Below are 26,171 nucleotides of genomic sequence, written 5' to 3'. Positions count from 1 at the left end.
GTGCGAGGAAGATGGAAGGAGTTAAGCGTCCAACGAGTGCGAGGAAGATGGAACGAGTTCGGCGTCGCGCTGTTGGAAACGCGGCGCCATGATTTTTGCGAGCTCCGACTCGTGCATTCGTTGCCGGGCTACTCTCTCAGGGATGTGAAAATCTGGAAAATCTGTCTATGCATCGGCATAGAATAAAGAAACTGACGTAGTCTCTTCATTCTATGGCATTGGTTCGCGATTTTCGCGATTGGTTCGCGCATTGGTTCGAGTTTCCTTCCGTTTTTTTTTTGCAAGATTAGTGAAAAATGTGCTCCGCGGAACCTTTCGTTTCGTTTTGTTTTTTTTTTTTTTAAAAAAATTTACCTGCTCAAATTCGGAAGTAAAAAAATTGTTGTGATTTAGTCTTCACGTCGCCTGGGGTTGCTTTTTGTTACTTTTATCTTGTTTTGAAATGATTAAGGCAAATTCTCGGGAAATTTTGAGAGAAGCTGTTGCTTGGCTTCAAAAATAGAATAAATAAATAAAAATGGAACATAAAGACGGTGTGCAACGCTTCAATCGGAGGAGAAGCGGGGGTTTGACAGCAAGCAGAATTGAAGCGAGCAACTATTTGAACTCCGGAGTGGGTATGTGGTATCATACAAAATTGAAGGAAAATCATACGTTTTCGCCCATCTCAAGTAACAGATGTTTATGAGTTTTATGCGCACATGCGCGTCTTAATTCAGTCAGAAATTCGCGTGTAGGTATGCCACGATATTGATGTGAATAACGCGCAATTGTAATGATCTTAAAAATTCGCTAGGAACACGACGTATTTGCCGTGATACCGAGGTGATTATCGTGTAATTTCTAATTTGTTTTACAAAATCCCTGGATAAATCAAGTTTTCTCCGCGATGTAGATGACAAACCCGCCATTGCTGTGAATTAAACGAAACCGCTGGTTAAATCCCGTAATTTTCGCGGCTGAAACTCACCAGCTAACTTCAATTGAACATTGAACTGACAAAAGTAACAAATCTTCATGAAAATAACCATCTTTTGATTGGGTATTTTTTATTATTATAACTATCATGTGAGCTTATTGCAGAACGGACCAAAATAGCAGCATACTTCGAATCTCTACTTTTTAATCAAACCAGTGCGTCTCGCCAATTTTGAAATAGTAGATAATAATTCAGAAACACAATTAGTAACTGATCACTAATCACAGTGATTGCTGATGGTGGGGTTTTCCTGTGCGTAGCACGGGTTTCCTGCTAGTCGGTAATAAAATGAAAACTCAAGGTCAAGGCAAAATCTCGCTTTAAGCAGAAATGCCTTCGGTCTCCAGCGATGCGACACTGGAAAAAAAGAAAAAAAAAAAAAAAAAAAAAAAAAAAAAAAAAAAACCCACATTGGATTTAGAGTCCAGACTCTTGAAAACATCGACAAGAAAAAACACTCTTGATTCAATCAGATTTAAGCTTAAATCAAGAACCAAGCCTCTTAATTCGAGCGGATTTCCTTTTGATTTAAGCTTAAATCTGATTGAATCAAGAGTCCTTTTTCTTGTCAATGTTTTCGAGAGTCTGGACTCTAGATCCAATGTGTTTTTTTTTTCCAGTGGATACCTAAATACGGCAAACGAGGTATCTGGTCTTGTGGTTTCACCGTCGAATAGCGACTTCAGTGCGGTCTTAGTTTTATTCTATCAAATTACTACATAAACTTAAAACTTTTTTGGAAAAACCGATTAATATCACTTACTTATTTTCTATGCACGATTTTCGAACTTTTCAACAATAAGGCAGTCACCTGAAGATGGGCGGCCTGCCCGCCCGAAATGGCCATCGTGCATAGAAAATAAGTAAGTGATATTAATCGGTTTTTCCAAAAAAAGTTTTAAGTTTATGTAGTAATTTGTGTGTAGTGCCGATAAAATTTTACAACCGTGCAATATGCAACAACATAGTTTTATTCTATCATCTCGTTCGTTTATTCTGTTGGTGGATATCCTGCGACGCAGTTAGCCGAGCAACCCACCAACACCCAACCGCGGCCACTCAAGGCGAGGGCGACTGAGAAAATGGAGAACTATTACGAATACTACGAGCCCACAACCGCGTCAACGTCAAGGGCGCCGCAACACGTCACGTCGCGTCCGCGCTCCCGCTCCCGCTCCACGTCCAGCATCCCGACTCCGGGACCCGCCGCGCCGCCTCGCCGCTATTGCCTCATTTAAATAGCGCCCCCCCTGTCCCCGATCCCCCCGCCCCCCCCGTCCCCCGACCCGTTGTTGAATCGACAACGGGCGTAATTGGCTCGCGTCCGTCCTGTCCGCGCGTTTCGTCGTCGCGATTTTTTCGTCTTTCGGAAACGGACGAGTAAACGAAGTACGAATGGGCCTGTTGCAAACTTTTGCTAGAGCAAAACTAAGAGTTGTTTCTTATAGATAATGCCTCAAAAATCACGATGAGCGCATCGGCAAAGTCTGAAATGCACTCATAACTTCACAATCTGCGTAAGAAATTTGCGTTTTTTTAAGCTTCCCGCTTCAAAAACGATACTACGGCACAGGTGAACATTTTGTTAGAGGAGTCGCTCCATCGTCGGCGATATTCATCATGGCCGACGCTTGCACGCAGTTCCGCGCGTAATTCAAGGAGAGTTCAAGGTCAATCAATTCGGGCGTGGAAAATATGAACGTTAACACACCGATTGTTATCTGGTCTAATCCAGTTCAGGTGTTATCTCGTCCCATCAAACGTGTTTTGGCGGATTGGCGTCGGCTATGATGATTATTGCCGACGATGGAACGACTCATCTTACAAAATGTTCACCTGTGCCGTAGTATCGTTTTTGAAGCGGGAAGCTCAAAAAACCGCAAATTTCTTACGCAGACTGTGAAGTTATGAGTGCAATGCAGAGTTTGCCGATGCGCTCATCGTGATTTTTGAGGCATTATCTATAAGAAACAACTCTTAGTTTCGCTCTAGCAAAAGTTTGCAACAGGCCCATTGGCTAGCGTCCGTCCTGTCCGCGCGTTTCGGTGTCGCGATTTTTTCGTCTTTCGGAAACGGACGAGTAAACGAGGTACGAATTTAAGCATTCTGATCCGTGTTTCTGAAGCTAAATTTCACGCAGAGCACGATTCGCGCAACCGAAATTACTGAAACTATGTTCTTACCAAGATGGAATTGAGGAAAGAAAAGATTCGACAAATGTCACTTACCATTCAACGGAAATTTATGCGCGAACCAATGAGCCGACTGATGATTGATCCGTTCAGGTTGATGTGAACTTTGTCCCATCTTTTCTTTCCCCAGCTCTAATCACGTTCTTCACGGAGAAAAAAACTTCGTGCATGGGACCCGAACTTGAGATTTCATGGATCTCTGAAGTTTTCTGATCACGCATCCGATAACTTAAGGTCGAGCTGCCGAAGTTCGGGTCAGACATCGAGGAACTTCGGTATGTACCGGAGTACTTCAGATGTGTGACCCGAACCCTTCGGTATGTATCGAAGCACTTCAGATGTCTGATCCGAACTTCGGCAGCTCGACCTCAAGTTTTTAGATACGAGATCCGAAAACCTCAGAGATCCATATGACCTCAACTTCGGGTCCCACGCACGAAGTTTTTTTCTCCGTGTTTGATTCACATTTTCAAATGTGCCGCAAATGGAATATGATGTGCGCGAGAAATTTATTCAAATGCATTATTACGACGTATTTACATAATTTGATGGCTAATCGTGTGCAATTTTCGAGGAAAATCTTCGTAGATGTATAGCAAGGTTGGCAGCAAGTGCGGTTGCTGATAACCGTCGAAAGTGGCAATGACCCCCCTCCCATCCTCAAAAACCAAAACAAAGCGCCGCCATTTTTGGCCCCCCCCCCCCCCCAAAGGGCCCAGTGGCCTTACTCTCTCTATAAAAGCACTCCACCCCACCCTCGCTCTCGTATATGAATAATCGGAAAAGGGCGTGAGAAATCAAATTCGCCTTCAATTCGATGGATGCAATTGGAGCGGCTCAGAAGTTCATCGGTCATCGTTTGACGAATTTTATGCTCAACAAGCTGCTAATCAAGCATCATTAGACGAAAAAGAGCGTTGACCTCCGAACTGAATTTTTGCCTCACCCGATTACACTGCTCTGATTGTTCGTGTGGGGCCTCTAAAATATATTGTCTCTGGGTTAAGATTGTTAGGTTAGGTCAACTTATGTAATCGCGGAGTTGACCGGATGTTGACCGCGTTTTCTCGGGCCCGACCTATCTCAATTCGTCGCTCCTCTGACGGAAAGTCGTATCTCGATTTCAACGTGAGCCCTGATCTCCGTATAACTCAATTCATTCCGCGACTCGTGTAGAACAAGAGATACGTCCTTCCGTCGGAGGAGCGACGAATTATTCTGCCTCGGGTGCGATGCCAAGAATCCTCGCGAGTTCGGAGTGCGAGAGTCAAGAGAGGTCTCGGTGAATCAGCGACGCCTTCGTCATTGTCACACACTTTCTGTGACGTCACGCGAAATCGGCGCGACGGCTGACAGACGGCCGATTCGACGTCTGCTTATTTTCGTAATTAGCCACTCGGTGCATCGCGTCCCCGGCCCCGGGCCGGGCGACGGGAATGCATTGCACCCACCACTCTGACTCACGATCAACTTCCGCGAAATGGGCTGGCGAGCCTGCTTTCGAAGCCAAATTTGGGGTAGGTACTTGGAGGATTTCATTCGTCCCTTACAATTTTTAGGTTCAGCGTTTGGGAAAGTTGATATCCTGCCAATACGTAGTTGCGATTCTTCACAGAATCAAGCTGCGTAATACTTCATCCGCACATTGCGTCCATGTAATATTACGTCGCATAAACAGGGTGTCTACAAGTCCGGGAATAGCAATGATTTTTTAAGGGCGGTCCGGAAGTGCTGAAAAAGTGCGAAATTCCGCAAGAAGGTCCGGACTTTCTCTCATTTTTTTGTCATATCTGTCGCAAGTTGAGGGGTAAAATCAATTTTTTGAAATTTTTCGAATTTCCGGAAATTGAGGTACTGAAAAATTACTGACTTTTCCCATGGAAGAGGTATTGAATTTCTTAGGAATTTACTGATAAAGTACCGTAAAAGTACTGATTTTTGGCCATTCTGTTTTAGTACACACGCTGCATAAATACCAATAGAAACCGGCAGATAATGTGTACGTACAAGATCCTTTATCTCAAACGCAAATTTGGACGCAGAAAACGCAATTTTTCCCCCACATGTCAATATGACTGGACGCATTTAAGTCAAAAGAAACTACATCTATTGCGATATGAGCCCTGCCATGCATACTTATGGATTTATACATGCTACGGATGTATACAGAGCTCATGTTAGAATGGACATAGTTCTTTTGTGGTTTAAATACGTTTAATTTGATGTTAGAATAGGGATCAGTCCTTGTTTTTTTAAAGGAAAAAATGGTCAAGAAAATACAAAAATTAAAAATAAGACTGTCAAAATTGAACTTCGATATGCATTGGAATATGCTCGCTGAATTGGCGTTAGTGGCGCTCACGAGGTCTTTAAAAGTTTGAAATAGTATGAAAATTCCCAAGTTCTTAAAAGGAAATTACTCAGGGATAGTTGATTTTCATTGGAAACATTCATTGTGCATTCGCAATTGGTATCGCACCCTTAAAAATTCGCAGAGATAGTATTCGAAAATACGCAAGTCTAGGTTTTTTATTCACGCACGAACCTTGCATCCAGTGAAAGTCCATTTTGATTCGCAAAATTTTTTTCTCTTTTTGAACGGAGGAAGCAATTAATTTTTGCCAATCTTCACTGCTCGCGTCTCCCGTGCGACTCACCGTGGATCGAGTCAATGGGAGAGGTCGGAAAAAATTTGGAAACTTAGCTTTAGCTAAAGATTGAGCTTTAGTTTCGGAAACTAGAACTTAGAACTCCGCTTTTACAAAATTATGAAGTAAAGATGGAAAAGATGAAAAAGTACACCGAAACACGCATGGTTTTTTCCACTGGTTTGTCCCTCTGGTTTTTTAAACATCTTTTAACATTTTTTCACTTTTTGACAAGGTCCCAAGTGTTTTAGTGCGCTTTGACTCTCGCTATTCCTCTCCATTATGCATTGTGACAATTCATTACTGTAATTAACTTGTTTGCTGTGCTTTGTTTTAACTGCTTGCTGAGGATGGGCTAAGCCCGAAATGCATCCAAGCCAATAAACTTATTCAACATTATGCGTGTTTCGGTATACTTTTTCATCTTTATCATAACAGCTTGCGAGATGCGTTTTCACAGTTAATTATGAAGTTTTTAAAATGGTCCCATTGGTTTTCTCGTAAAATTCTCGTTAAGAATCGCTCCTCAAAAATTGAAGTTTGGCGAAATAAATATCAAAATTTACAGTTTTCGTAGAAAATTTCATATCCAACCTCTCCGATTGATTCGACGCACTGTGCGACGCTTTCAAAGGCGAATGCCGCTACACTGCTGAGTTTCAGCGAAATGACCCAATGACGCGATTGACGCGCATCGCTGACTACAAATGAAGCGCCCGCACCAGACCATCGATGGATGTTGCGAGTCGGACTCGAATTCCCGAATCCGCGTTCCAATGACTCCTCAGGAAATTCCCTTTCTCTCGTGGGCGCATGCCCCCATTACTCAGAGCCGTCAATGACGTCATTCCGGAATTAGTCCAACTTCTTTCCCGACTGTATAGCAGTTTATATGTACACGCAGAAAAATCCATCAGGGCACCGACAGGAAGCTTTATTTGATATTTTCCTTGTCATGGATATTTTTAGAATATCCAGAATTTTTCATACCGATTAATACAACGGGGATCATACTACCGTGCAAAGTAAGATCGCCGTATGAGCCATGAAGCGTTGCCAAATTTCCCTAAAAATAACGATTTTTCAGGAAAATTTGTGAATTCTTCCTCTGAGTTTTCGGAAGATTTCGTTCGAAATTAAATGTAAAAATGCTGAAAATTTTAAGGCGTTTTTACTTAGCATATCAGCATAGGCGGTCATACGAAGGTGCGTGTCAAGGGATATAAGTAGTCTTTCGTTAGTTGCAGTTAGTTAGTCTATTATACTTACCTCTCTTGCCCTTCGCGAGCACTCGCTTCCACCAACATGCTCGCTCCGTTTTCTCTTTGTCTTTATGTCTATCACCTCGTCTATCGATTTCGACATGGCTCAACTTTTGCACTAAATGGACCGCGTTTAGCAAAAAGGAAGCAAGCCACAACAGTTGTTGCCAAATTTAACTGGGCGATTTAATTTTTTACAAGAGAACGTTTGTGCGGATTCCTTGAAAATTTTAAGGAATACGCTTCGTACTCTACAGGGAATTCACTGAAATTTGCAGCAAAATTCGCACAACCCTTTTCACGTAAAAATTAAATTTCCGTGTCAAATTCGGCAATTGCTGATGTGGCTTGGTTCCTTTCTGTTTATCGTGGTTCAAATGTGGGTGCTGCCGCGCATTTTCATGCGCAAAATCCTCGAAAAGCAAGTCATTTTTTTTCTCTAAGACATTTTAAAAAGTCAGGAAATGTTAAATTTAAGGAAACTTGTCACCGCGATGGAGGAATCGCGCAAGAATCTCACGACAATCATTCAAACGTCTCCGTCTCTCATCGGCCCAGTTCGCGTTAAGACAGCGTCCTTTCCCGAATTTCGATAAATTGTGTCAACAGGTCTGTTTTTACGCGCTCAGCTTCGTTTCAGTCCGTTCTTACGCAACGAGAATAAATTAAAATGACCGCCAGCCTTGTTGCCGGCTCCTCTCTCATGCTCGCACGACCGATGACAAGTTGGCAACACTGTTGTCCCTCGATTTAAATCTACAATCGATTCCCATTTCGCGATTTATTCCGATTGTTTTACATGCGTTTAAAGGGACGAAATCCGTCGTTGCCGACTTTCGAGAGGTAGTATTTCGCAAAGTGGCGTGGCGTATTTTACGATATATCGATCGATCTATCATTTAAACCTACGGAAAAAGATCGATACACTTAATAATCGATTATTTACCACAGTTCTGAATGGGGGAAACGTCGATTATCGATAGGATTCTTTGTCGAGTCGGCTTCCACCTTGAACCGTGATCGGCGGCCGTTAGACCCCCTTCTTCTGATTCCGGACGAAATAGCTGCGTTATTCGGCATTGATCCTGAATGATTAATGTCCTCCGGTCGAATGCTCGAAATGTGCAACGTTATTAATAGGCGTTTCTCAATTCGCTTCCAACGGAGAAAAAGGCTCCTCGCCGAATTTTTTACATTCTCGAGAATTAAGAAAGACGGATGAAAAGTACATCTTTCTCGCCACCCGTGTACCGATTTTTGAAACTCAATCGACTGTTGTCATTGCAATATAGACGGTGAAACCTCCAAACCACGTATCTCGTTTGCGATGTTTAAAAATCCCCATCTCTATTTTTTTCTTTTTTTCTGAGAGCGAATCAACATACTCTCGTGAAGTTTTCACAGAATTTTCCTCGCACAGAGCAGAAAAATCACAGAAATTTTAAAGAATGAACATTGGGTATTTTTTTTTAAGAAAATAAAGTATGACAGAAAGTCTGCAAAGTCGCAAATCGAGTACGTGGTTTGGGAGTTTCACCGTCGGTATGGACGTATTTATGCTAAAAGGGACTATGTTTCGCGCAAATCGTATGCACATAGTTCTTTTTGGCATAAATACGTCCATATGTAACTTTAGTGAGTGATTTAACTGAAGTTGATTATTGTTTTCTCTGTGAGCAGGAAGCTCGAATCTATTGATCGAAACAGTTATTATCTCTGTTAGGAGTTACTTGCAGTAATGGTTTTTGTATAAGTCGCGTTCCACCTGAAATATTGACGGTGCGAAACATTTCATAAAATGCTTAAATTCGCACCGTGATGCATTTAATATCACATTATAAATTTCTTCTTTCTCCTCTGTTTCAGGTATGTCCAGTTCACGATTTGCTTCATTTGGACCCCACATTTTGCAATTAGGAACTACTATTTGGACCGAAGGAACCAAGCCACATCAGCTATTGCCAAATTAAACTGGGCAATTAAGTTTTTTACAAGAGAAGGTTTGTTCGGATTTCATTGAAAATTTTAAGGAATCTTCCCCGTATCATACAGAAAATTCACTGAATTTTGCACAAAAATCCGCACAAACGTACGCTTGAAAAAAATTAAATTGCCCAATTAAATTTGGCTACAGCTGATGTGGGCCACATCATGTGGCTTGGTTCCTTTCTGCTTAACGCGGTCCATTTCTGGCAATCACCTATCTACATAGAAAAAACTGTGACACACACGTTCTTCCTGAAATGAACGAGAAATATCGGTAGTTCCTAATTGCAAAAGCAGTCCATTTCACCTGTCAATCGTTCATGTGTCAATGCCGTTTCTGCTGAGGTAGGACATTTTTTTCGATTTTCTGCATCAACGTTTTCGCAATACATCAGCGTTGCAAAAGTTCGATCGCTTGAATGAAAAATAGCCAGTCGACAAGTTTCTTTCCATCGCTCAACGGCACGATTCTACCATTAAACTTGATCTGCTTCTTTTATGGGTTGAATTACGCGAAGAATGACTGTATGGACGTATTTCTGCCAAACGGAACTATGTGCATTAAGACATGAGCCCTGCGACACATAAGAATATATGCATAACATGGCTCACGTCATGATGCACATAGTTCCGTTTGGCAGAAATACGTCCATATAGCGGGCGGGCGGGAGGTTACTTTGGCGCAAGGGTCAAGTTCGGTCACTGGGATTGGTTCTAAGGTTCTTTAAGTAAGATAGAATTTCGTCGTTTTCCTCACGAAAGGACGTAACTACATTTCATTGTTGCCAAATTCCATTTACAAATCGCATTTTTACCTGGAGGATGTTGGGTATTTCTGACTGAAAATTCTGCTGATTTTTCTTCTGATCTCCTGCAAAAAGCAGACAAATGTTAGACAAAAGTTGCATGGATATATTCTCGTGGAAGATCTAATTGTTTGAATCGATTTTGCAACCATGAAAATAATGTAATTATGTTCCTTGGTCCGAGAAACGACGATTTAAGGTTGAATTTCAGTGTAAAAATGTTGAAAAATTGCTTCATGTAAACCAGTGTTACGTAAGGTAATGTATTGTATACTTTTCCAATTTTCTCTTAAATACTCGAAAACATCAGGAAATCCATTTAATTGGGAACGGATTTTGATCTCGTAAAATATATATGGGATTTATGAATGTATATTGGTTAGTGAATTTTTAAATTGCCTGGCATCGGTGTATCATTGTTTTAAGGGAGGAATAACACATGACAGCACGTAAAATAGATATGATTTTTGAAAGGATTGCATGCTTCATGGAAGCTTACAATGTCAGTAGTTATTTTCCGCGGAAAGAAGTCTATCTCCAAGAGAATGGCTTCGGATATTGAATTTCATCGCTGTAAACAATGTGATATAATGAGGCTGATTTTCTGCATTACGCACTGCAGAACAAGGTTCTTAATTGGATGTAATTGAGTGAAAACGGCTCAATCTACACATAGGAACAATGAGACATAGATCATCACTACTTATTGCTGTCTGGTGTGCTGTTAGGTCTCGTTGTGGGTTTGCGTCTTGCCTTGCCCTTGAAATTTGCAGTATTGCAATACTTTCGCCAATTTCGGAGATTTAACCGTGACCGATATTTATCTGAAAATAAAATGATTAAAACAGGTAAACATGTATAATAGATTAGCTGGATTCAAATTCATTAAACTTGTTTTTGATAATGGCTAAACCTGCCATTTTTTTTTATTTTTTAAAACATTTTTTTTGTTCATTCCGATTATTTCCCCGCGAAAAATTCCGCTGCGCTATATATAATTGTGCATAATTCACTGCTGCGACTTCTCATAACCCTTACTTCTTTTAGCCCCACTCTATAGTTGAGCCTTATAACCACAATTCTTGGCTTACACCAAAATCAGCTCAGAACACAATTAAATCTAACAGTTGTTCCGTACAGCATTGCAGGTTCGACTATATTTTCTGAGCTTACAGTGGATAACGGCTCTAAGAAGCTGTACCTGAAAGCTAGCCACAGAATTCAACCTTATTTCCTGGTTGGCAGGAAAATCAGTCTTAAATCTGGTTAATTCTATAATTATTCGTGTTTTTTTAATATCTGAATCATTTTTCACCGGATTCCCATTTTCGGATATTTTTAAGGTGTGCGTATCCAAATACAAGACATTATTAGTAAAACAAAAAAAATTAGATTAGAAGAAAGAATTTTGTCAATTAAATAATTCAATAAAGAAATGAGCAAACTCTAAGAATCCGTCGTTCCCCTGATAAATAAACGCACTTCCATCCTAATATTTCCAAATTAACTACAAAAATTGTATATTTTCCACAAGAATACAACCGAGCAATTTTTGACCATAATTTTGCTGATTTTGGATCTTAATGGGCCTGTTGCAAACTTTTGCTAGAGCAGAATGAAGAGTTGTTTCCTATAGATAATGCCTCAAAAATCACGATGAGCGCATCGGCAAAGTCTGAAATGCACTCATAACTTCACAATCTGCGTAAGAAATTTGCGTTATTTTGAGCTTCCCGCTTCAAAAACGATACTACTGCAAAGGTGAACATTTTGTTAGAGGAGTCGCTCCATCGTCGGCAATATTCATCATGGCCGACGCTTGCGCAGTTCCTCGCGTAATTCGAGGAGAGTTCAAGGTCAATTAAGGCGGGCGAGGAAAATATGAACGTAAACACGCCGATTGTTATATGGTTTAATCCTGTTCAAGTGTTATCTCGTCCCATCACACGTGTTTTGGCGGACTGGCGTCGGCCATGATGAGTATTGTCGCCAATGGAACGACTCCTCTAACAAAATGTTCACCTGTACCGTAGTATCGTTTTCGAAGCGGGAAGCTCAAAAAACCGCAAATTTCTTACGCAGATTGTGAAGTTATGAGTGCATTTCAGACTTTGCCAATGCGCTCATCGTGATTTTTGAGGCATTATCTGTAGGAAACAACTCTTAGTTTTGCTCTAGCAAAAGTTTGCAACAGGCCCATTGCATGAGCTTGAGCGAAATTATCAGTTTAAAATGCCCAAAAGTTTTGTTTCCTTCTATGTAAACAATTCCCAGGCTATTTAGCAACGTTGAAATGTGATTGAATCAAAACTTACAGCAGGGGGGCGAAAATACCTTTTTTTTACATGTTTTATTCCTTCAGCTGTTCTTCCTCGCCCCCAAAGAAAGTAACATGGGAGCTTTTGACGCCTGGAAAGTGTGAAGAAAGCGAAATAAACGTGTAATTCATTTTTGATCCTCCTACAAAATTAGCTTTCTATACTTTCGTCCTTTTCAAAGTTACAGATTCAGCAACCTCCTCCCGTCGAGGGAACGACCCATCAACCCGTCGGGAAAAGTCCCGAAGTTCCCGGAAAAGTCCCAAATTTCCCATTCCGAGTGCGAGACGTTAGCCGCCGTTATCCGACGCTTTGATGCCCGGGAAAAACAAAACCGAACGAGCGTTTTTTATGATCCTCTTTGGTATTTATAAGTTCGAAAGCGCGCCTAAAGTCGTATATTTCATCCACCCTCACCGCATTGCATCGGTCTCGAGCGACTCCGGGTACAAAAGAAATCGCCGCCCTCCCCACGAAACAACCTAACTCCACCCCCGCATAAGCTCTGGAAAGCGTGGAGTACCACGGCAGATGTGGCTTATCTCGAGGTTCAGTTACGCGGTTTTGTCGGGGGGAATGTAGGCCGCGTGCGAGGGGGAAAATTCGGACCTTTTCCCGCTCCCCTTTCGAGAGTAACCTTTTCCGGGTTATTAAACGGCGGTGTTTCCCGAGTTGGGTTTAATTCCGAACAGGTGCGTTTCGCTTTGACTTTTGACTTTCGACTTTGGGGTCCCGGACCGGTGGGGTTCCCGCGGTGCACGTTGGATGCGTGTCCCGCGGGACGTCACGCGCGCGCGACGTCACGACGTGGTGACGAAATTTGAGAGTTGATAATTTGTGGGGATCGACGAGGGTCGCTGGGGAAAATTACGGTTCTCGTTGGCTCGTTTGAAGTACTCGGTTTTCGAATCTGCTTTGAAACTTCATGCTGTGGCTCGGATCGAATTGATGTTCAATTGGACCGCCGAAAAAGAAACCAAGCCACATCAGCTATAGAGTTGCCGGGAAGAGTTCAGGGAATGCCGGGAAATGTCAGGGAATTTTGAAAAATTGGGGAAAATCGGGAAATGTCATTAGGGAATTTTAAAAAATCGGGGAAAATCGGGAAATGTCAGGGAATTTTAAAAAATCAGGGAAAATCGGGAAATGTCAGGGAATTTTAAAAAATCAGGGAAAATCGGGAAATGTCAGGGAATTTTAAAAAATCAGGGAAAATTGGGAAATGTCAGAGAATTTTAAAAAATCGGGGAAAATCGGGAAACGTCAGGGAAAAAGATGAAAATGTCAGGACAAATTTGTTAAATCGCCTTTATTTGCTCTCTAGAATGGGTTTGAGGTTTTAAAGAACTAATTTTGCCTGAAAATTATTTTCAATGATAATGTCTCCTCAACCATCTGTCATATCTTCAATTGTCAGGGAATTTCACCGGAATGTGTCAGGGAAATTTCATTTTCCCAATTCTGTGGTAACCCTGCAGCTATTGCCAAAAATTGGACAATTTTATCTTATACATGAAAACGGCTGTGCGGATTTTTTCGCAAGTTTTGGTGAATTTTCTGCATAGTACGAAGCTAATTCCTTAAAATTTTCAAAAAAAATCCTCAAAAGCATTCTTTTGATGAAATTGCTCTGTTAAATTTGGCAATGGCTGATGTGGCGATGGCTGGTGATTATATCGACAAAACAATAACAAAGCTGTAGTGAATAGCATAAAATCAATGTGCGAGCGGTAATTTGTGAATTTTCATCCGTAGAGTTTTCCACCAAAAGGATGCACTTCCAATCATTTTAATTCATAGACGCTCCGAACTCGAATCATCGCGAGCAATAAGAGGCGCGCTCGTTGAAATCATGTACAGCGCCTTCAACGTCGTAATGATTCTTCCAACGTTACACCATTGAACATACGTTCTGATGTGCAAATTGCCTACACGGCACCTGCTGGTGTGTACACTGTGTTTCGAGTGTGCATATACTGTCCACCCGTAATCCACGGATAGGGTGACCAATTACAATTTTCTTGTCTGTACGTTGCCAAATTTCTACCTAAAATTGTCACTGAGTATTCGTTTGACACCACGCATGGAACACGGAAAAACGAATTTGCGTTAGGAGAATAGTGGCGTGGCGGTGCTTTGCGATTTATCGATTGATCCGATATTCAATCTGATATCATATTTGATATTCTACTGAATACTGAATACACTGATAACACTCCAGTTCAGTGGCGGGGCGGGAATGATCGATTATTGATATTTCTCCATTTGAAGCTACGGTGAAGAATCGAATATTAAGGTGTTCCTTGCGAACACCTTATTTATCTATCCTTTTCCATAGGTTTAAACGGAAGCTCAATCGATATATCGCAATGCACGCCACACCACTGCCCCAGTTCGTCGTCTCCCGGACGAATGAACGTATAACTCCATTCCAATGTTGCCAAATTGACTCAAATTATTAATTTATTTCACAAAAATGTACCTGTGCAATATTCATCTCAACTTTTTCTGATGTTTGCATTGAATCCAAAGAAAAATCAGTGAAATTTTCGGTTAAAATTGCTCAATATTCTCCCAGTAAAAATGTAATTTGCGAGGAGAATTTTGGCAACAATGTGACGGAGTTACGTTCTTTTGTGAGGGAAACATCGGAAATCACACGGAATTTTAAAGGAGGACATCGATATGCCACTTCGGAACCTCGAGAAATATTCATGACGCGGCAATTGAATCTCCCCTCTTGCGCACAGTGGGACGGGCTGTTGTAGAAGAGGCCGGCATCAATTTTTTGGCTAAAATTTCAAATTTTGATGTTTATAAAGTCACAAATTCAATTTCAAGAGGTGTCTCTGAAAGGAAATTTTACGAAAAACCCAATTGAGTCACATTGGAACTTTTCTGTTCCATATTTTCGAAAATATAAGCTTTTAAAGTTATCAGATTTTGTCTGACTTCTACAATTGACCCGGTCCAGTGTGCCGCGGTCCAAATTCAGGGCCCATTTCATTGGCTCATTTTCAATTTCCTCGGCTCAAGGCTCGATAAGTGCGAATCGAAAGCTTTGTACAATGGACGCATATCAAACCCCCGCCGCCGCCGCCGCCGCCCCCTATTCGTAAGGAGTTTTCATTACGACACCCAAGCTTCACTTTCAGAGGCGTTCGACTCGAGAAGGAGAGGAGAGAAGGGGGGATCTCGAAAGTAAAACCAACTCGGGAACTATACCTCAAGCACCCCAATGAGATTCTTTCACGTTCATTTTCAAGTTCATAGCTGAGGGCGCGAGGTATCGTTGCAAAATTGAGGCATAATCTTCGATTTTTTCATATTAAAGTGCAAATTAAGCTGTTTGACCCGACTTTTATTGGTTATCATCGGGTCAAAAATGAGAGGCAAGATATTTGTCGCAGGCAATCAGTCAAACGATCGGGCATTTCATCAAGTGTCAAAGTGGATAGTCAAATTTTGACAGTTAATGAAATTTTCTAAAAAGACGCAAAGCGTACGAGTTCGCAGTGTTTTGGAAGTTATTATTTTATTTTGTTTTTAAGAAATTTTAATTAAGTGCAATGCAGCGTAACTGCTACAAGAATATTTCTTGTATCTATCTACATGATTCAAATAAACGAAACTAATTTCATTAAATATACAGCGTAACGTTAAACAATAAAATCATTATCTAAAAAACAGGGATTATAAAATTCTCTGTTTTTTTTTCTGAAATAATAAGACATAAGTTTTTAGTTTAATTACGTAACATTCTTTCTTTCGCACTCCATTCACACTCTCATTCATACCTTGGAAAAATGGAAAAAAATGACTCATTAAATCTACGGTCTCTCCTTCTTCTTTTCTCTTCAAATGCTCCTCTTATATTTAAATGTTAAAACTGTTAAAATTCTGTATTTTATGACACGTTGCAAATTTTAAGTATGGAACGAAGACAACGGTACACAGGCAGCCCATAACGGAAATAGAACAAGAAAACAAGGAAACAGTGGAAACAATAAGGCTAAAATACATAAAAATACACGGAACGTTTCGGTGTCTCACGACACCATTATCAACCGCTAAAAAAGTACAAAAATAAAAAAGAAATTAGGATCAAAAGAAACCAGCACGGCGTTGCATGGTGTTGGTAATGAAAGACTCTGCTGATTTAACAATTTTGTTGTTACAAACAAGTGAGACGTGTTTCGATGTATATTTTACAAAAAAAAAGTTCAAATTTAACCACGCCCGTGGTTGAATTAGCTTTCCACTATTGTAAAATGTACATTTGAAACACGTCTGTCACTTTTTTTTAACAATTTAATTGTTAAATTAGCAGTATGTTTCTTTTCCGTGTATTCCAAGTAATACTGACAAAGAATAGCGCAATTGAAGTAATTTATACAAAAATTAGTGCGCGGGTAGTAATTTTTTCATTCTTATCAAAACTAAAGAATTTGTAGAGTTTCCAGCAATAAGTATGCACTTCTAATAATTTTAAGTCGCTGACTAATTCGAATTATCGCGGGCAATAGGATGTGCTCCTGCGCGCACCATACGTAGCGCCTTCAACATCGTAGAAATACTTCAAACACTACACCATTTTGCTGTATATTCCGGCAGGCGCGCAGTATAGGCAATTTGCACGTCGGATCGTATACGTAACGATGTAGTGTTGGAAGTATTTCTACGATGTTGAAGGCGCTATATTTGGTCCGCCCGGGAGCGCATTTTATTGCCCGCGATTATTTGAATTAGTCAGTGTACAAGTACTTTAATTTTGATAGGAATGATAAAATTACTACTCGCATACTGCTATTTGAATAAGTCTTTTAGCTACGGTATAATCTGAACTGCGCTTATTTTTTGGTAAAGTTTTTTTTTGGCGCTGATTCTTTGTCAAAATCACCTCCACCGCGGAAATATTTCCGCTGATTCTACTCCGACCGCCATGGGTAAAAGTGCAATGGGAAAACTTTATTTTGCTGGTGAAAGAAATTTCTGCACCCTGGTATATTGTGTTGTTATGCGTATTTTAAGACTTACATTCGAGTTCGATTACTTGAAGCAAAGTTGGGTTCCCATGGTTGAAGTATGAAGCTGGAAAGTTTTAGTTCCTAATTGCAGAATCTAGTTCAATTATAATTAGGAAGTCAGGCCGTATGTATTATGTATCTCTGAATGGACCAGCTGACAAGATACGAATTTAAGCTTTCTGATACATGTCTCATGACTAAATTATCTCGCAGAACATGATTCGGACAACGAAAAATACTTAAACCAACTCCAAACTAAGATATTAACGTACAGTATTGCTTTTCTCACGAGCGGGCTACTCAAATTTTCCGTGGCGCGGCGTGCTCTGCGATACATTGATTGATCTGCCGTTTAAACTTTTGAAAAACGATCGATACAGGGTATTCGCAATTAACATCTTGATAATCGATTCTTTCCCATTGCTTCAAAAGAGAATATATCGATAATCGATCACTCGCGCCTCGTCACTGAATCCAATCAAGATGAGCGAGAACCATCTAGCGTTTTGTCGCTTGAGTCTTTTTATGAATGACTGGATTTTTCTTATGTTTGAACGCAAGACGGGTCTGAAACATTCTCTCTCTCTCTCTCTCTCCCCCTCCCTCCCCCCTCTCCCCTCTCCCCCTCCCTTCTTCTCTCCCCCTCTCCCCTCTCTTTCTCTCACTGGAAAAAAAACACATTGGATCTAGAGTCCAGACTCTTAAAAACATCGACAAGAAAAAATACTCTTGATTCAATCGGACTTTTGCTTAAAGCAAGAACAAAGCCTCTTCATTTGAGCAGATTTCCTTTTGATTTAAGCAAAAATCTGATTGAATCAAGAGTCTGAACTCGAGATCCAATATGTCTTTTTTCCAGTGCTCTGTAAAGTTATATGATTCCGTTGTGATCTGTTACTACTGCACAGTGTGGGGATGAAGTATCGCATTGAATTCGGGAACCCAGGAATCCAACGAGGTTTGAAGCCCCCACAGGACTTGAAGCGCTGCCACTTGACAAAAATCCACCCCTCAGTTTTCCCCCTCTCGGCTCAGAGAAAGCTTTGAGCTTTGGTGCATCTTTAAAAAATTAAAAAGCTTCCATTGTTGTCGTAATATAAAAATTAGATAAAGCCCCGGGACGGTTCTGCTCTTGTTATTTTTGAAAGACAGGCTGGGGGCTTTGATCTGGAGCGGAGTAAAGTTGCAGAGAGAATACCTCCAACTTTGAAAAAATGTATGCCGACGCCATTTTTATTATGCTTTGTTTTTCACGTCAACGAGCGGAAGATCACTGAATAAAAAATTGGACGGCTCTCACTAGAATCAACCGGACTGCAAATTCGCGTTGCTTAATCCTCTTCCGCGTTCTATTTTTTCTGAAAGAAAACGAAGAGGGATAGTGCACTAAAATTTCTTTGTGAATTTCCTCTGCATCGAACAGATAGGTAAAGTTCAATTTTTAGGCACATTTTGCGGGGTTTTATGTTTGAAAATTATGGCACGAGATGATATCAGGCAACATTAAATGTACTTAAAGTGGACTTCATTTTGCAGTTAGGAACCACAATTTGTCGCTCAGTGTAGAAACAACGTATGAACCATTAGTTTCCCTACGCACATTAGTGTGTTTTACGAATGACCCGGTAATTTTAGTTCCTAATTGCAAAACATAGTCTAACTGGTTCTGGTTATACCTTTAGATGTAAGTAAATGACGACTTTTAATTGAACTTCATTTTGTAATAAATCAGGAACTACTGTTTCTGACTCATTTATAAAAGCACTTATCTTTCTAAGGAAACTAATGGCACAGATGTTGCTCCTGAAATAAGCCAGAAGTTGTAGTCCCTTATTGTAAAATGAAGTTTAAATAAAGAGAGCAAACGTGGAGCGTGGACAGCTGAGGTTTGACGGTCATTTTTCAAGTCAATTGATGACAACAAAATAAAATTTATCAGCATTTCTACGATGACCTTTTCAATACTACATAGTACAGCCGAAGATACTGTTTAGTATCCTTGACATTTTTTGTTTCAGACACGAAACTCCTGTTTTTAATAAAATTCAATTTTTTAATTTTTCAGTTTCTCGTAAAATCTCAAAAGCGTATCTACATATATATAATTTCCATCCTGAGATTCTTATGTTTGACCGCAAATAGTCGATTAATAATATGACACTATTCAAGGTAATGGACATTATGAATCTCTTTGGCGTCAGATTTTACATAAATCAACGTGGAGTGTTTTCAAAACGCCACTCGAAGTAAAGCAGTTCAGAATTGCTCGCTTGAGCTATGAAAGAATCAATATCGCGCACTCGAATTAAATAAACTCTACGTAAAAAACCCTATTTTCTGTCATCATGAAGCAATCGAATTTCTCACGTGCGTTTCCAACTCGTATCGATTCAGGCGTATTTTCGCGCACGGTCGCACCGTGGATCGAGTCAGTGGGAAAAGTGGGACTTGAAACTTTTGACCAAAACTGTAAATTTTGATGTTTAACCCGTCACATTTAAATTTTTAAAGAATTCTTCGAGCACCAAATTTTACGAGGAAACCAACGGAAGGACTTTTAAAATTTCAAAGTTTTGTGTAACGGAGTTATAAGCTTTTAAAGTTTTCAAATTTTGTCCGACCTCTATCGTTGACTGGATCCACTGTGGGTTGATTCGAAGAAATCACGAATGTTGACAGGCGGTTGTCAACGGAAAAAACTCATCTCCGCCGCTGCGTTGGGTATCGCGAGGCGCAAAAAGCGAGAAGCTGGATGACGCAGAAAGAATTAATTTCGAAGATTTCCAAAGCGAAAACGTCACCAAGTTGGAGAATATCATTAGCATAGGTAAACACTCGCTGACAGAACCCGCCGAGGAACTAGCGTCGGGATCGGTGAATACGTTTGAACGAGTCCATGATGTCGAACCAATAACATCCCTCCGCTTTCGCTAACGTTCTGAGTTTTTTGTTGTTTTTTTTTTGGGGGGGGGGGGGGAGAAAGGGGGAAACCATCTGTGGGGCATCTGATCACTACATGGAAACAGAGTGTTAGGGGTTATCCCCTAAAATTGTGGCACTACCCGATTTCTGCCGTCCAAAGTGAAATCGCCGTACCTCCCATTCGATACTTTTTCGATTTTTCCCAACAAAATGTTGTTTTACGAAAAAAACCGAACGAACATTCATTCTTCAGTTTTTTTTTATTCAACTTCGGCATACCATAAGGAACTCAAAATGGAAAAAGGAAGCCTTGTGACAATAGAATTTTCTTGTAATTGAGCGGTGCGTGCTGGGAAAAAATACAAAATTTGGAGTTGAGTTATGGCGTTTTTGCTGACAACGGCGGATTTTTTGAATGATATGGAAATTTCCAATTGAGTTTCTCTTGATGTAGAGGTAGCGTGAAATACCCCCCTCCCTCATTGCGGCCTCAACTTCGAGAGTTTTTTGAGCTTTGGAGTTGAATTCAGAGAAAACTGGTAGCGCCATTGTGTTTCACGCGAAATTTTACCTAGGAAGTAGCACTTAAATCGCGAATTCCTGATACATACAAGAGCTTCATTGTAGCAGTATGTTGTGTAACTAAATCGGACGAAACAGTGGATTAAAATCCTGAAACTTCGTGAAAACTATCGTTCGTATTTTTTCAGTGCTCCCTTTTAAAACTCGATCCATTTGATCTGCGTAATTGTTGGCGATGTGCTCCAACAGAGCGCAACAAGTTCCAATTAATTGTAAAAGCGTCCCTTTCTGGCAGAGTTGCGAGTAAGTTGCTGAAAATTTCTCGGAAACTTGGAGCCGAAGGTCCCTACATTTCAGTTTGCTCCCGCAAGTGCTCTATGTAATCCCATTGTCGTAAAACTCGTAAGTAAAGCCCTCAGCCATAAAGGAAATCTGCAAAGCCGTCGTGATTTCGTGAACTTAATCATGCATGCATCGCGAACTTTTATCCCGAAAAGTTCCCCGTGAAGCTGAAGCAAAGTGCACTTTCGCAACGTTTATGCGCCAAGTTCGTTTGCACTAAGTTGCAAGACAAACTTTATGTGGAAATAAGGAACGCGGCCTAGACTGCGCTAAAAATCTTACGGATCCTCGTTCCCGAGTTTGCGCTACAAATATTGGGTCATAAATTCTGTGAAATAAGAACATTGCATTAAACAAGTAAAAGTAGACACTGAAAAAGTATAACGAAGATGAAGTACATAATAGGATGAAGTGAAATGTGAAATATGTTTGTCAGGGAAAAAAGACGGGAAGAACTGTTTTAAGCTGAAAAATTAAGGACATTTTTTATCTGACTTTTGATGGTAGGTAATCTCGATTTAATTTCTTCTGAAATATCAGAAAATTCTTTTGAGCCATAGAGGAAGATAGAGATACGACTCCGAATTTCGGCAGACGAAGTCAGGGATTCTGTTATTTTAGATTGTCAATCCAAGTAAAATTAGAGGAATATTAGGGAATTTTTCGCATAACCGTCAAGGATTATCTCCGTGAAGTCCTAAAAAGTCGAGTTAATTTTAAATTCTACGAAGCATGCAAACTCGTTTAGGAAACATAAAAGAAATTGACGAATGTAACAACGTTTAGAACAATTACGAGGCGTTAAAGATCGATTATCGATATTTTCTCCTCTGAAACTACGGTAAAGAATCGATTTTTTAAGTGTTTGTTGCGAACACCTTGTTTATATTGATCCTCTTCCATAGGTTTAAATGACAGGTCAATCCACATGTTAAGAACCTGAAAATAAATTGGTAATCGAGAAGAATACTTCATTCTTAAAGACTGGTGTTACGATCATAAAACTTGGATTTTCAGGGATATCAGTGATAATTTTACGCTCAAAAACCTCCAAAAGTCATAAATAAGTCAGGATATGTTTAACCCCAAGAATAGCCGTCACCGCATGTAAAAACTCCGTTTCAACGGTCCAAAAGAAGAGCTCACAACGGACATCTATGCGACTGTTGAGTGTTGCCTACCGAAAAAGAGGGGCATGTCTCTTTTTTGATCAGCATTTAGTCAGTTATTTTATTTATTACGGAAGGTCAGCAGCTACTTAGGCTATTTTCGTCGGAGACCAGGGATATACCTTAAATGTTTAAATTTACTATTTGATAATCTTTTCTCAATTAACATATCCATGTTGACTAATAAAGAGATATCATCTCTGCTTTGAGATATTGCTGCCATGTTAAGGAAAAACTCCGTATGAATATTCGAGTGTTGCCAAATTTCTACCGATAAAATGTTTGTTTTTGAAGAGTTCTGAATATTTTCCCTTGAAATTTTCAGACAATTTAGATCCATTCACAAAAAAATTCTTCAAAAATGCGAAGGAAAATATTCTTAGATTTTCATAAAAATTCATATTTTATCGAAGAAAATTAGGCAACGACTCTTCAGTCGTTCTCTTCAGTGGCTCGTACAGCGTTTTTGACCAAGACGGCAGAATGGCATTGTTGTCACATTTTGAGCTGCTCGTTTTAATCGTGGAAACAGAACTTCTGTGTTTAAGAAAGTGTAAGTAAATTAAAATTCCTAGAGTGGATATCGTTTTCAGCGAATAGTTTTAATCCTCGTTCACACTGTCAAAAACGTGGGAAAAAACCGAACACAGCAGGCAGCAGGCTAAAATTCGTAGTTCGTGGCGAACCACACGGCAAGCCGCTCATGAGAGGAACCGGTTTTAAAACAGTGTAATTAATTTGATCAAAATGTGAGTCACATACCCGCGCAACGGTACAACACGATGGTTTGATCCTCGTCCTTAACCAGCTGTGACGTCATCAACACGCCTACACAGACTCGGTTCTCTCCGTCAACGAGGTTGCCGTATCCTCGTTTCAAAGTGTTTATTTCATACAGAGCCAATATATTTGAACCGCGTTAAGCAGAAAGGAACAAGGCCACATTAGCTATTGCCAACTTTAACTATGAAATTTAATTTTTTTCAAGTGAAAGTTTGTGCGGATTCCTTTGAAAATTCTACTGAATTTGTTCCGTACTATGCAGAAAATTCACTGAAATTTGCATAAGAATCCACACAACCGTTTTCATGTGAAAAATGAAACTTTTCAACAAAATTTGGCAATTGCTTGGTTCCTTTCTGCTCAATGCGATCCAAACAATGCAATCGAATGTGGCGAACGTTGAGTTCGGAGGTCAACGCTGCTTCTCACCTGATGATGATCGATCAGCGACTTGTTGAGCAAAAAAGCAAATAAAATCCGCTAAATGACGACTGATGAATATCGCGATGAGCACTCAGGAGAGTTTTTTTAAAACCAGGTTTGGTTTGTTAAACCAATCGCTCAACTCCCAGTAACCAGTCATCATAGGTAAAATCTGAGCGTTGACTTCCGAAAGTAACTTTTACAATATACGGGAGATTGCAGTGCGAAATTACATTGTCTTCGATTTCAGGCCAAATTTTAGCAAGAGGCATTTAAAATTCTTTCAATCATGTTTGACAACGCGGCCGTAGTTCAAGCGCACGGTTTGCTGAAGGATCGAATGATTGTTTGGTGAATGTCAGTGGAGGGAAAGGCTCCGTGACCGAGGTCAGTTTAAATTGGCTTAAAATACCTGAAAGTAACAGTGCTTTCCAGAGCAGATCGGATGAGGCTGAAACGCGCGTTATGTCGAGGCACCTCAGGAATAGAATTTTCCAACGGGGAGTAATCTTTTCATATCCCAGAAAAATTTCCAAATTCCGCCTCTCAGCCGAAATTTGAGCTTACATCCAGAGGAAGTAAGATCCATCTTATGTACGGTAACATCAAGGTTACCAGTCCGGGAATACTGGGAAAACCGAAAAATTTCAGGGAATTTTAAAAAATCAGGGAAGATCCGGGAATTTCAGGGAAAACGACAGAAGTGTCTGGGAAAAATCGTGCTAAAACCTTTACTAGCTTTTTTCTCTTTTTCTTCTCTCTTTTTTTATCAAGAGCTAGGAGCTCTCTTTAAGTTGGGTTAGCTATGTCCTTAGTCGCTAGACAAACAGCCATCGCACATAGTTAGTACACACTACACATCCATGCTCCAGGATGTTCAAATTGTCAGGGATTAAGACCGAGTAGGATCTGTTTCAGCAGATTTACTCGTCTGTTCCGAGAAAATTTGACGTCGCCACCGGCATTCGAGCCTGGGACCTATTGACCTAGAGTCATACGCGCTAACCAGTAAGGCAACATGGTCAGCCGTGTCAATGTCGCCAAATTTTTCCTCGCAAGTCGCATTTTTACCAGGAAAATCTTAGGAAATTCTAATTGAAAATTTCACTGCCTTTCCTTCTGATCTCGTGCAAAAATCGATAAAATTCTGAACACAACTTACATAGGTTCATTCTTATAAAAATTGAATTATTTGAGTCAATTTTGCATCCTTGGCGTGGAGTCACGCTCCTTCGTCCGGGAAACTACAAACTTCATAATATCAAGAAGAACTATTTCTGAAGTACGCAAAACCTGTGCATTGCTTTTTTATTCAATTATTTGATTATGACTCTGTTTTGCATTATTAAACGTTCACATTTAGCTCTAAAATGTCTCATGCTAGTACCAACATTTTTAATCAAGTCTCGAGTCTTATTTTCAAGAAAATTTAGCCATTGGTTCAATCCCTGCTTAATTTGTTTCTATGAAGATATGACTCAGTTCCTTATATCCATCTCTTTTAGCTGAACTCGGTTCATTTTATCTTCAAGCCGTCTAGACCATATTCCCAGAAAAAAAATAAAGAAAGAGAGTTTAAAAAAAGAAACAAAAACTGAACATGAGAATCGAACAAAAAATTGATGTATTCGTTTGAACTCGGTCGTTCCTTTCACCCTTTGACTTCTCTTTCAGACATAAATGCATGAACTTTATTAGCTGCGAAGTATTAACACCATTTAACATAAAGCCGTTAAGCCACGGTGATCGTTAAATCCGGCCTTCAAAGAAAGAAGAGCTTCTTTATTTTTAACTGGGCGAATGTTCTGCATTCAACGAGCTGCAGTTCTGCCGATCAATAGGATGTATCTTAATCAAAAGAAACTGTCCCTATCAATACATGAGCTCCGTTGTGTATGTTTTCTTATGGAACTCAGGGTTTTGGTCACAATGGATATGATTCCTTTTATTTTAAGTACGTCGAATAGACCATCAGACGAAACGAGACATCAAGAATGACAATGCATGTTACGTCGTCAAAATTCCTTGTAAAACACGATGAACACATTAAAAAATTCCAAATTTAACTCGTAAGTGAGCAATCGGCGTTTTATATGACAGTGTATTAAACTTTCTCGCTCACTAAAAAATTATAGTATACACGAATCAACTTGACCGCTAAACTTAATTTTAAAGTGTCTTCTGGTGCAGTAATTTTCCGAGTGTGTCGAATTATTCTTGACAAGCTTGCAAGCACTAAGTGGGAGAGAAACATTTCACTATGCTCAAATCTAGTCATTGGTTTTAAAATAATCTTTTCGATGGCTATATTAATCCACGCCGATTTTGGGTTATTTTTGGTAACGGGAAGTTCCAATTGATTGAAATGTAAATAATAGAAGCCTTTCCTTTGGTTTAGGAGTTGATTCTGGAAATTTTAAGTCTATTTTTCGCACATTTTTTATCAAATATTGACGCGAAAACCTGTCGTGTGAAGTTTCAATTTTTACCCAATCTAATTGCCCAATAATCGAAAGAAATGACGCTCCATGTTTCTCGTTATATTTGAATCGAGTGTCGATATCAGGAACTGACTCCCTCTAACCTATTAACCTCTAAGATATTATATTTTAATCTAAAGGAGCCTGCTGTACTCCCAGTATAAAGTGTACTGTACACGTTGTAAATTGTGACGTCATAACAGGCTATTATATCGAATTGAATCCGAACAGCGAGCTGCTCATTGAAACTGATAGGCAGAGCGATAAACAAAGTGGAAAAAGGGAAAATGAAGCGATCCTATTGGTGGAAGC

The 26,171-nt window shown here is 40.0% G+C and overlaps 1 protein-coding gene across 4 annotated transcripts in view; it reads left to right on the top strand.

The window, feature by feature from the left end:
- LOC109034870 (Protein C kinase 53E) overlaps positions 1-26,171 on the top strand; it is a 337,504-nt gene that overhangs the window by 39,780 nt on the left and 271,553 nt on the right. The gene's annotated exons all lie outside the window — the stretch shown is intronic.

Source organism: Bemisia tabaci, chromosome 5, assembly GCF_918797505.1.
Source record: "Bemisia tabaci chromosome 5, PGI_BMITA_v3".
Classification (NCBI taxonomy): domain Eukaryota; kingdom Metazoa; phylum Arthropoda; class Insecta; order Hemiptera; family Aleyrodidae; genus Bemisia; species Bemisia tabaci.
Note: the sequence above shows the minus strand (reverse complement) of the source record. Positions and strands in the feature narration are given on the sequence as shown.